Here is an 11,249-nt window from a genome sequence, read left to right as displayed (position 1 = left end):
ACTTACCTTTATTAATGTCCACCATTCAGTTTACAGCAATCGATGTTTCTATCATGTAATCAATATATGTTGTTGGCAAAACATTTTTTCTCTTAAAAACATATTTAGTGTTGGCAGAAATCAGCTGATAATGCCACAAAAATGAAATCGATTTTGTCATGAGATTTGATCTTTTTCAAATGAACTTCGCACAAAAACCTGAACTGATGAAGAGAAACAGATATCAGTTTCTGATTCAGCAAAAATACCATAAATTTGTTGTAGAAGTCTAGACAACATTCAAAAAGTAAAAAAAAATTATTGCCCGGTGTAATTTAAGGAACCAAGATGTGGAATACTTGTTTTTAAGTGAATATAAAACAAATGAAAGAATTTATTTAGTCAATTTATAAAGACTGACATAACTTTGGAAATTGAATCAGATGTAGATGTCAGAAACACCCACTTAAACCGAAGTTGATCTCTTTGACTCTTTGATTTTCTCTATCTTGCTGACAGGATTCTGAACTCTTACACAAGCGTATAAAAAATAAACAAAAAGCAAGTTGAATTCCACATAAAAAAAAAAACCTGAATCAAATGTGGAGACAAAAATGCTTAAATTTAAAACTGCATCTGCTTGATTCACTGATTCTCTTGGAAAAAAAATCTCAACTCTTACAAAAACGATGTTAAAAAAAAAAAAAATTCTTTAGCTACTAGAAAGAAAAACGATTTGATCATGTTTCAGCACATGTACTGGAAACCACCACTCGACCTTTGCGCAACACGGACTTACACAATAACCACAAGAGTCTCTAAGAAAAAGAAATGTTGAATATACACAAACACAGAAAGTAGAAAAGTATACTTAAAATTTGTCAAGAACATTGCTGGGTATGAAACGAAGAGATAAAGCAACTTGTGATAGACATGAAAAGATGGTAGAAACGTTGCGGCTGAGACACAGTATATGTCTTCCTCACTGAACAAGTGACAAGTTTAATCCCCTACCTTCCAAGTAAGAAAAAATGTTAGTGTTTACAAAAGCTTTGGATCAAGGTAGGGGGGAGAGCAAATGAAGATTGAACAAAAAGATAAAAATGTCCTTAGGTTAAAAAGAACTTTAATCTTATCAGGACATTTTAAACTGCTTACACAAATATTGGCTAGAAGATATATTTTAAATATTTTGTTTAAATAATGTATGGATTAAAAATATTTAAATATTAAAGTCATTTTTCAGCACTTTACAAGTATTTTTTTTTTCGTCTGAAACTGTCATTTAACAAAAGTGTGGATGATTGCGATTTATCAGCATTATTAACGACGGCCATACAATTACGCAGGTAAACGATGATTAACCATTGGGAAATTGGTCGACTCTAATGCCAGTTATTAACATTTGTAATACAATCGTGACAATTCGATGTACTTAAGAGTTAATGAAGGCTTCTTGCTAACCATTGTGGTTTTACTTGGGAGAAGTTGTAAATCTTGGTCTCAACTCTTTACTTCTAAGGGGAGATAACTCAGAAAAATGTTGGTTCTTGTCAAGAATATTAATATCTATATTAAAAAAAAATAATAATCTGCATGATGTACATACCCGTAACAAAAAAATATCAGATTCCAAAACTCATAAAGAAAATCATTTTTAAGCAATTAATGGGAATTTGTAGGCATTACAACATAAATCTAGTGTGAATTATTTCCTTTGTTTTTATAAGATATTTTTTTTAAATGGTGGCAAAGCAATCACTTCTTGGATACTCATAAAAATTGATTTTCTTTTTCAGAAATCAAACTTTGATCAATTTACATGAATATTGGCTAACTTTCACAATGTAAGTTTTATGCACTCCCTAATTAGCTTAGTAGCCTCTGTCTATTGCTAATGGTTTTATGACCATGGCTTAATAAAGAGAGGGGGAAAAAATTGATTTTTGGAATATATTTTCATTTCGTCACACATCATAAAATTTTTTGTTTTTTATCTGGGAGAATTCTGGACAAGAACTAAAAAGTCTTTCGTTTTGAAAAAGGCCAAAAACAGAAACAAAGTTTTAGAGAAACTTTTTGTACATTTTATCTAAAGATGCAAATATCTGACCAATGTCACAAGACACTTGTTGGAATCATCTGTATTTGTTAAACAGAACCAGTGATTGAACCTGCATTATTTACTAACAACCTTGATAAACAGAGAAATGATGAGATATAATGTTGGACTCCATAAGTTAACAAGACTCGCATCACTGAATAAACCAAAACAATTGACAATTGCACTCTTTCTCTTAAAAAAAAAAAAAAAAAAAAAAAAAACAACTAAAATGAACAGAAAATATATTTGATGATTATTTAGAACTAGCCTGGGTGCCCGGCATTGCCCAGGTGTTTGGAGGTGTGTGTTGAGAAAAAAAAAAAAACAAAAGTGGTAATAGGCAGGCTCGAACCCATACTGAGCAGGAAGAAAAGAATGTGAAAAAAAAAAAAATATGACCTCTTTCAGAAATGGCAAAGGTTTAAATTAAGGCTAGTCAATTGAAAAGAGGGGATGACTTTCGAAAATATTGGAGAAAAAAAAAGAAGCGACCCTTCCTTGTAGAAAAGTGCCCTGTTGAGGGTGAAGGAATTAATGTTTTTAGCCAATTTTCGATATTTGTCGTCCGAAAGGCCAAGCTTCAAAACAATACTGATCTCGTAAAAATCCGTCGCCTCTGTAGAAAGTTTTAGGCAGACATACATACATCTAAACAGACAGGTGAGATTTACATTATAGATATCACTTGAAAAAAAAAATATTTATGATGTAGACACTCGTCACGAAACAAAGATGTTATATTCTAAAATTCACATAAATTGATAAAGTATTCTTTTTTTTTTTTTTTTTAAATAAAATCATTTTTTTTGCAATTAAAAAGTTATTATTTTAAATATGAAGTTACTGTAGTTGAATTGAGTTGTCACCCTTGCAGGCAAAATTTAAATCAATATGGCTGCTTCTGGCCTTCTTGCTTCTTCATAAAATTTGATTTTCTTAAAAAAAAACAAAACAAACAAACGACTTAATTTCCATGCTTTTTCGAATGATATCCTCGTTCCTGGACGAGTATGTACACACTAAATTTTTTTTTTTTTTTTTTAAATCAAGTGTAATTCTAAATAAGCACCATACACTTTTTAATACGATTTCTGTATTTTCAGATTTTTCAAAATTTCATTTCTATGGAAGTGAATGTCCTCATTAAACGAGTTAATGGCAAGATTTTTGAAGAATTCCAATTGGAGAAAAGCAAGCAGATTTCTGGTTAAAGTCAAAATGAATTCTCGGAAACATGTCGAAGCAAATTAAATGTTTAATAGCTATCAGGTTTATTTTTATCATAAAAATAATTTTCAGTTGAACGTTCTTCTAAATGTAATGAATGTCGCTTTACTTTGTGAAACGTAAAATTGTTTTAATCGAAACTTGTATTTTAAGTCATCCATATTTTAATCTACCATAGATTTGTAGATGAATTGGAGAAAGCAATCAATTATAACATTCCCATCAAATAATTCAGTTTTTAGTCGCGTGCAAGTGACTCTATAAGTCGGTCAGTCCGTAACACTTTTTTGTTCATTTTCCCAACTGTATTTTTTTTTCCTGTGAATAAAAAATTTAATATCTCAAAGTGTAGTATCTGTTCTTATTACATGTTGTACTTATTGTGATATAAAGTGGGGGATCACTTTTCTCTATTAATTTAATGTAAAATGATCACCCACTTTACAACCAGTCAGTCTCAAAGCCATTCAAGTCATTCTCCAGATCATTCAAGTTGTTTTTTAAGGATTCCAGTTATTTTTTAAGCATTCAAGTCATTCTTAAGGTCAATCAATATATCCTTAAGTTCATTAAAGTCATTTACTTTTTATTTAAGTCATTTCAACTCATTTTTCGGTCATTTTAGTTTATCTTTAAGAATTTCATGTCAATCCTACATTCACACATTCATTCATTACACGAGAGCACGCAACTAATGGCTATCGGCCTTGTTTAGATGAGAAAACGTTCATCATCCACATTAAAATATCTAAGTTTCATAATATTGGAAATTTTTTTTTTTATCATTTTGTTCAGGCTGGGGATGGGGCATCCTCCCAGATGCCAGACATCCCCCTGCTATCTCATATATTCCAACCAACAGATCTTTTTAATATTCTAATAGTTCCTTTAAGTGCAATTGTTTGAATCTTCTTTAACTTTTTAAACCCAGTCATAAAAACTGTTAGCAATGGGGGGGGGGGAAACAGGCTAGCTAATTAGTGAATGCACGCAACTTTCAAACATGATAGACAATACAGAACTCTGAAAAGTGACAGTGACATGCACTTGATTCACCGGGTATATTTACCAGGTAGTTTTTGAAATTCTTTTTCATGGGTCCAGTTGCTTCTATAATTACTAGAATAATGGAGATCTTCCTAAGATTCCAGTTTCTTTTTTTTTATATACGCTTTGTTGTTAAATTCAACAATCTTTTACTTTGAACAGTTCTGATAAACCATACAGCATGTATAACATAATTTGAAAAACAAACATCCAATAAACTGCTCAATCGTGGGTTTTACATGAGACTAATATAAAGTATTTTATTTAACAAAGTTAGACATTATAGTCTGTCAAGTGTATTTCAATGCGGCAGGTGTTAAGTGAAATTTTTCAAGAATTAGGGAGTAGAAAGAACTTGTGTCATCATTAACTAGCAGAGCATCACTAGTCTATTAGATGTGTACATAGCATAATGGTATACAGAACTTTGTCAGTGAGGGTTGAGGACAGGCATTGCATGGAAAGAAATGATATGAGAATGATGCAATGCAAGACCTAGATCTGATGACCTCAGAAAAAGATTAAATATGGACAGTATAGAGAGATGTGGGACGAAGAGTAGTCTTTGATGGTATGGTCACGTTGAAAGAATGGATAAGAGCGCTTAGGTTACTAGATGTAGAATAGTTGAAATCGATTATGTTGACAAGGAAAACATGGGATCAAAATGAACCCATGAGAAAGAGAGAAATAAAACCGTAGTTAAAAGTTAATTTGAAAGTCAATTTCTAAAAGTTGTCCAACACATATCAGCATGTAAACTGAACGTTAAACCTAACATGATGATGCTGGTGCTCCTACTTGATGTGGGGGTACAATCCAGCTGGTCCGGACTAGATATTCATCAACACCTCAGATACATATCCAATGACATCTGGGTACATCCAACAAACATTGTAATGTAATGAAGCCAAAAATCTTTGATGTGACCAATTCCTCCTTGCAGCCTCTTTTCCAGAACAGAAGTTGCAAGTCTACTATTATTTTCATGGCAAGTTATGTTAATCGAGCTTTAATCTACCCCCCCCCCCTCGCAAAACATTTACAACAAACACTTGTCTATATACCACTATCAGCAATTTCTCCATCTCTCTATATTCCACGACCAAAGTTTTTTTCTATAACTGCCCGTCTGTAGAACCATATCGTGAGGGTGGCTTTTTAGCTAACTACAACATGGTTGTTTTCACGTCCAATATACACAGTCATGTTAACAGATTTCTGTTATATCACCAAAGATAAGCAACATTGAGTACGGTCAGAACAAGATTGGTAAACATTTTAGAATACTAGTACCGCTTGTATATATAAAAGTATGATTAAATTCATATTTGTAGTTTCTTTCAATGCATCTGGAACATTTATTGCATATTTTGCAAACCTCTTTACTCTGATGAAAAGAACTGTATTTTTCAAAACTCCATGGAATAAGGTCTTGTTTATTTGTACTCGGTGTTGGATAATTAAAATTTTGTATACCTTCCTTAAGGATTTTTTTTTTTTTTTTTTAAATTTTCAATAAGATTTTTCTAATATATATATATATATATATATATATATATATATATATATTTTACACTAGCAGGCTGCCCAACATTACTCAGTCATAATGATATGATATTTTGATTAATGCAGTGTTCATATATATTATATTTACTGGACCCAATATATAGTAATGATTTAAAAAAAAAAAAAAAAAAAAAAAAAAAGACCCATGCACCACCACTAAGAATCGAAACCAAAGTGTTTAGGTTATGATTTTTTTTTCCTTTGATGTTAATGCCTGGCTGTGAAAACATGCTGCAAGACTAAAAATTAAAACATGAACCAATAGCTATTATGTTATGCATGCATGTTTGTAATGCCATTGTTTGACCTTCACCTGACTTTTTTTTTTTCACACCGATTTTCCCTGGATAAAACCCAAATACAAAGTTTTGCATGAGTTCAAATACCCTATATATTAAGTTTTATGTGTGTAGACCAAAAACTGACAGGAGTTTGTTGGGCAAAATGTTTTTAAACAAATATATATACGCACACATAAATATATATAGAAAGAGGTTTGTGTTTGCTACAACCTTTTTACGCAAGTATAAATCATGTAGAATATCTGCATGAATATAATTACACATAAGAGTCAACTAAAAATGATCATCCCATTAGAAAACCGAAGAAACTAAGTGGGAATAATTTAAAATAAATGTTTCAAATATGCAAATTATGTAGATATTTTGCTAGTGAATGCAAAGTTTTTTTGTTTTTTTTAATAAATAGGAAAAGGGTTTTTAATATGAATATTATTATAAAAAAAAAATAAAAAAAAATTATAGGAGTATAGATAGATAGAATTTCTATTGAATATATATTGGAGTTAAATTATGTAGAATTACAAAAAAAAAAAAAAAAAAAAAAAAAAAAAATACTCCAAGTTGAAAAACCATGATTTATTCTGTAATATACCATTATTCAGTAAATTTTTTCCTGTATCCTCATTATTTCAATTTGTATTTTTTTTAACACCATTTTAATTTTCGATTTATATGCTATAAGCAAAATTTATAATTACCCACATCTATTTTGCTAATAACATTTCATCTGAGATGAGCCATGATTTTCAATGAATGGCTTAAGGAAAAAACTATTTGTACTCCTTTATCAAACAATAATTTTGTTGTAATTCTATAGAATTTAACTCAATGTCCTTTTATATTTTTTGTTTTATTTCGCATATTGAACTTTATCTGCTTGAGAACAAATATTGATACTAATATATATATATATATATAGCTATAATATAAAGCTGAATGTCTGTGTGTTTATGTGTGCCTGGTCACGAATAGGCTCCTATATGGTTGACTATTTTAAAAAACTGATTACATATAATGATAGAAGATATATCGAGACACAGGAATGGGTATGTTTGATCTGGCCCAACAGTGGTTCATTAAAATTGTGGGGTCTGCGTTCGCGCCTGGTCCACAAAGTACGGAAATAAAAAATAAAAAAAAACGTTTACAAGTGTTTTTGATATAGATGTACATAATAATACTTTGATAAGTTGGTTGGTGGTTTTTGTTTTACGGCATATCAACCTTTTTCAGGTTATTTAATGCTGAATCTAGTTATTTTGAGGAACGATTTTTAATGAAGTATATACTTTTTTTTTTTAAGTCAGATTCTATTTAACCCATAGTTGGGACCCTAACAGGTACTACAACTCCGGGTCAGAGTAGACCTGAGAGCAATGGCAATTAAATGGTGGCTCCACACTCCCCAAGGCTCGCAAGGTGGGGCCTCACCATCGGGTAGAGTTTTAGGTCATATCCAGGACAGTTGTATAAAGGGTTCTTATTAAATTTTTTTATAAAGGCCAATTTTTTTAAGATATGAGAGTATGGTGTGGGGATTGTTTTTATCAAATAACTCTTTAATATTGTTTTCTTTGTAGAATCGATTTCCTACGGTTACAAACTCAGTACATTCAATTAATATGTGTTTGATTGTGAGTGGTGTTTGACAAGGTATACAGATGGGTTGGCTTTCTTTTTTTAGGAGATATGAGTGAGTTAAGTGAGTATGGCCTATTTTTATTCTTGTTAGTTTGACTTCTTTTCTGTTTAGTTTCGTATTTTGTTCTTGTTTTTTGATTTTTGGCATGATTTCGTGCAGTTTATTGTTAGGGTGTTCATTCCAGTAGGTTTGCCATTTCTCTGTTGTATATGCGTTGATACGTCTTTTTAGATCTATGTATGGAATTTTAAAATTTGCATTGATTGGGAGATTTAAGGCGTTTTTTGCTGCAGAATCTGCTAATTCATTACCTTTAATATCGGAATGGCTCGGTATCCAGCAGAAAATGATTTCTTTTTTACTGTTTAGTTCAGTTAATTTTTGGAGTAATTTTGTGATTAGGAGGTTGTCCATTTTTTTTTTTTTTTTTTTTTTGAATCGCTTTGAGTAGATTGGGAGTCTGAAAGGATTATAAATTTTTTTTTTTTTGTTATTGGAGGCGAGTTTGAGAGCTAGGATTAAAGCATGTATTTCAGCACTGAAGATTGAGGTTTCTTTTGGGAGGTTTGATTGTTTTTTGATTGATTTATTGAGTATTGCTGCACTGGTTATTGCGTTATTTTGTTTAGACCCATCCGTATAGATGTGTGTGGTCTAGATACTTTTCTTTGATTTTATCGAGATCATCATGATAAGTTATTGGATGAGTATGTTTCTTTTCATATTTATTTAAACTTAGGTCGATGTTAGGGGATACGATTTTCCAGGGAGGGGTTTTGAGTAGGACAGTTTCATAAATTTTAGTTATGGGTAGACTTGCTTCTTTGGAAATCGGTTTTATTCTAAGTCCAAAGGTTTTGATTGCGTTTTCTTTTTGGTCGAAAAGGTGTTTACAGTTTGGATTTAAAGTGCTATTGTGTACTGGGTTTGTGGGATTGGCTGTAAGTTTTGTGTAGTATTTTAGACCAAGGTTTTGATTTCTGAGCATTGGAGGAGTTTCATGTGCTTCTGCATACAGGCTTTCTACAGGGGAGGTTGGAAATGCTCATAGTGCTAGTCTTAGTCCAGAGTGGCATATTGTGTTGAGGGATTTTAGATATGACTTTCTTTTGGATTGATATATGAAGCTACCATAATCTATTTTTGATCTAATTAATGCTCTATATAGTTTGAGTAGTGTGTTCTTGTCAGCTCCCCAATCTGTATGGGCAATGACTCGTAGGAGTTGTAATGCTTTATTACATTTGGTTTTGATGTGTGGAATGAAATTTAGTTTTTTGTCAAAAATGATTCCCAGGTGCTTGTATTCATTTACAAATGGAATTTTTTTGCCTTCAATATGTAAGGTTGGGTCAGGGTGGAGTTTGCGTTGGTTACAGAAATGGATGCATTTTGTTTTAGTTTTGGAGAATTTGAAACCATTTTTCGTTGCTCATTTATTAATTTTATTTATATTATGTTGTAGTTTTCTTTCAATAGTGTGAGTGTATTTAGATCTGTAGCTGATTGAGCAGTCATCTACATATAAGGAGCTATGTATATCAGGAGAGAGTTCTTTTATAATGTTATTGATTTTTATGTTAAAGATAGTTGTTGATAATATGCTGCCTTGGGGCACGCCTTCTTGATTTTGTGGGTCTGATAAAGTGGAGTCTATGCTTGAACTTGATAAGTATGTTTTAACTTAAATAGGGATGATATAATAAAATTGTGGGGTCTGCGTTCGCGCCTGTCCTCCATAGAATGGAAATAGGCACAAACTTTAATAATAACTTTTCATATCTATCTGCGTAAGTATACTTTGATAATTATGTTCCAGTTTGAAGAAATATGGTATAGTAAAATTATGGGGTGTTTGTTCACGCCTGACCTCCATAGAATGGAAATATGTCACAAAGTTTAACAAGGTTTTTTAATATAGATCCACAGATTATTGTGATAAGTGTTTCAGTGTGAACAGGTATGGTATAATAAATTATGGGGTTTATCTATTTTATTTTTACTTTCATCATATTTTGCCTTGGTTTTGATACCTCCAAATTCGAAGCTATCTCTTTACAACCCTTCCTTTTCATAACCTATCATATTTTCATAAATCAGAGTCCATTTTCTGTCAACGACGGGTACTTTTGCTAGTATATATATATATATATATATATATATATAGATAGAGAGAGAGAGAGAGAGAGAGGGGCACACACTTATTACAATTAATTAAAATTATCATCTATTGAACAAATCTCCAATCTCTCTCTCGCCCATCAGTTTATCTGAATTCTGCCACAAATATTTCTTAATGTCTAAACATTTACGGAAATTGACTTTCAGCGATAATCCAATTTACATATTTGTACTAACGTTGCGATAATCAATTTTTTTTTGTGTGCGTTTTGAGAGTGGTAAAGTTTTGTGCCCATTTACAATTTTTTTTAATATATTTTTTATATTAAACTTGTTTAAAGTTTAATTTTTCATAAGTGTTTCTAATGAGAAAAATTTGATTTAAACTATCAGTAAAACTAAAATCTGATCAAACAAGTATATTTTTGGTTTTTAGACGATTTTAATTTTTTTTGTTGGTGAAAATACATGCACATTGTGTTTTTATGATAATCAGAAAAAAAAAAAATAAAGTAAATTATTTAGGAGTGAAAAAAAAATTTTTAGAATCAGAAATTGTATCGGAATCATCCCATCACTAGTTTGTACAAACCATAACTACAAATTAAACAAGTCTTAAATTCTATATTATTAATAAGGAAAATAGTTATGCAAAAAGAATGTCTTAAGATGTTTCAGTTTCTGAATTTTCAAATGAAATATTTTTGGTTGTGACCCAATGTATACATCTTTTTAAAGAGTGCATTTACATTGTAAGGTTTACTTGTAAAACAATTTCAGTTTTACAAAGAATGTTTCCATTTGAATAAAATCTAATGGAAAGTTGTATCTGATATTCTATATATATATAAAAGCGAAAATCTGTGTATGTACGTATGTTCTCTTTTTGTGTATGTCTGCAAAAGAATTTTTCCCGGCGGCTTTGAGGCCGTCGCTCATTTTAAAAACTTTTTATATCACGTCAAAATGATAATATCTCCAACTTAACAACAGGGGTCGCCTGTCTATTTAATTTGCCCGACTTTGAAACGTTAAATATTCAACATTTTGAGATCGCCGCATGTTTGCTTTCAGTTTTCGGTATAAAAAAAGCGAAACTTGATTCAAATCCTGGGCCACGGTCAGTGGTCTCTAGAAAGTGATGTAACGTTTGGTCAATCTCGGCTTACCATCGTCATATCAGATGGTTGCTTTCATTTCAAGACGAACCACTCCCCTAATAAACGGGGGAGTTGTTTTTCCCCAAAGCTAGGTAAAA

This window comes from Euprymna scolopes, chromosome 3 (genome assembly GCF_053919585.1).
Source record: "Euprymna scolopes isolate OS-2025 chromosome 3, ASM5391958v1, whole genome shotgun sequence".
Taxonomy (NCBI): domain Eukaryota; kingdom Metazoa; phylum Mollusca; class Cephalopoda; order Sepiida; family Sepiolidae; genus Euprymna; species Euprymna scolopes.
The sequence above is the reverse complement of the archived record's forward strand: the minus strand, read 5'-3'. Positions refer to the sequence as shown.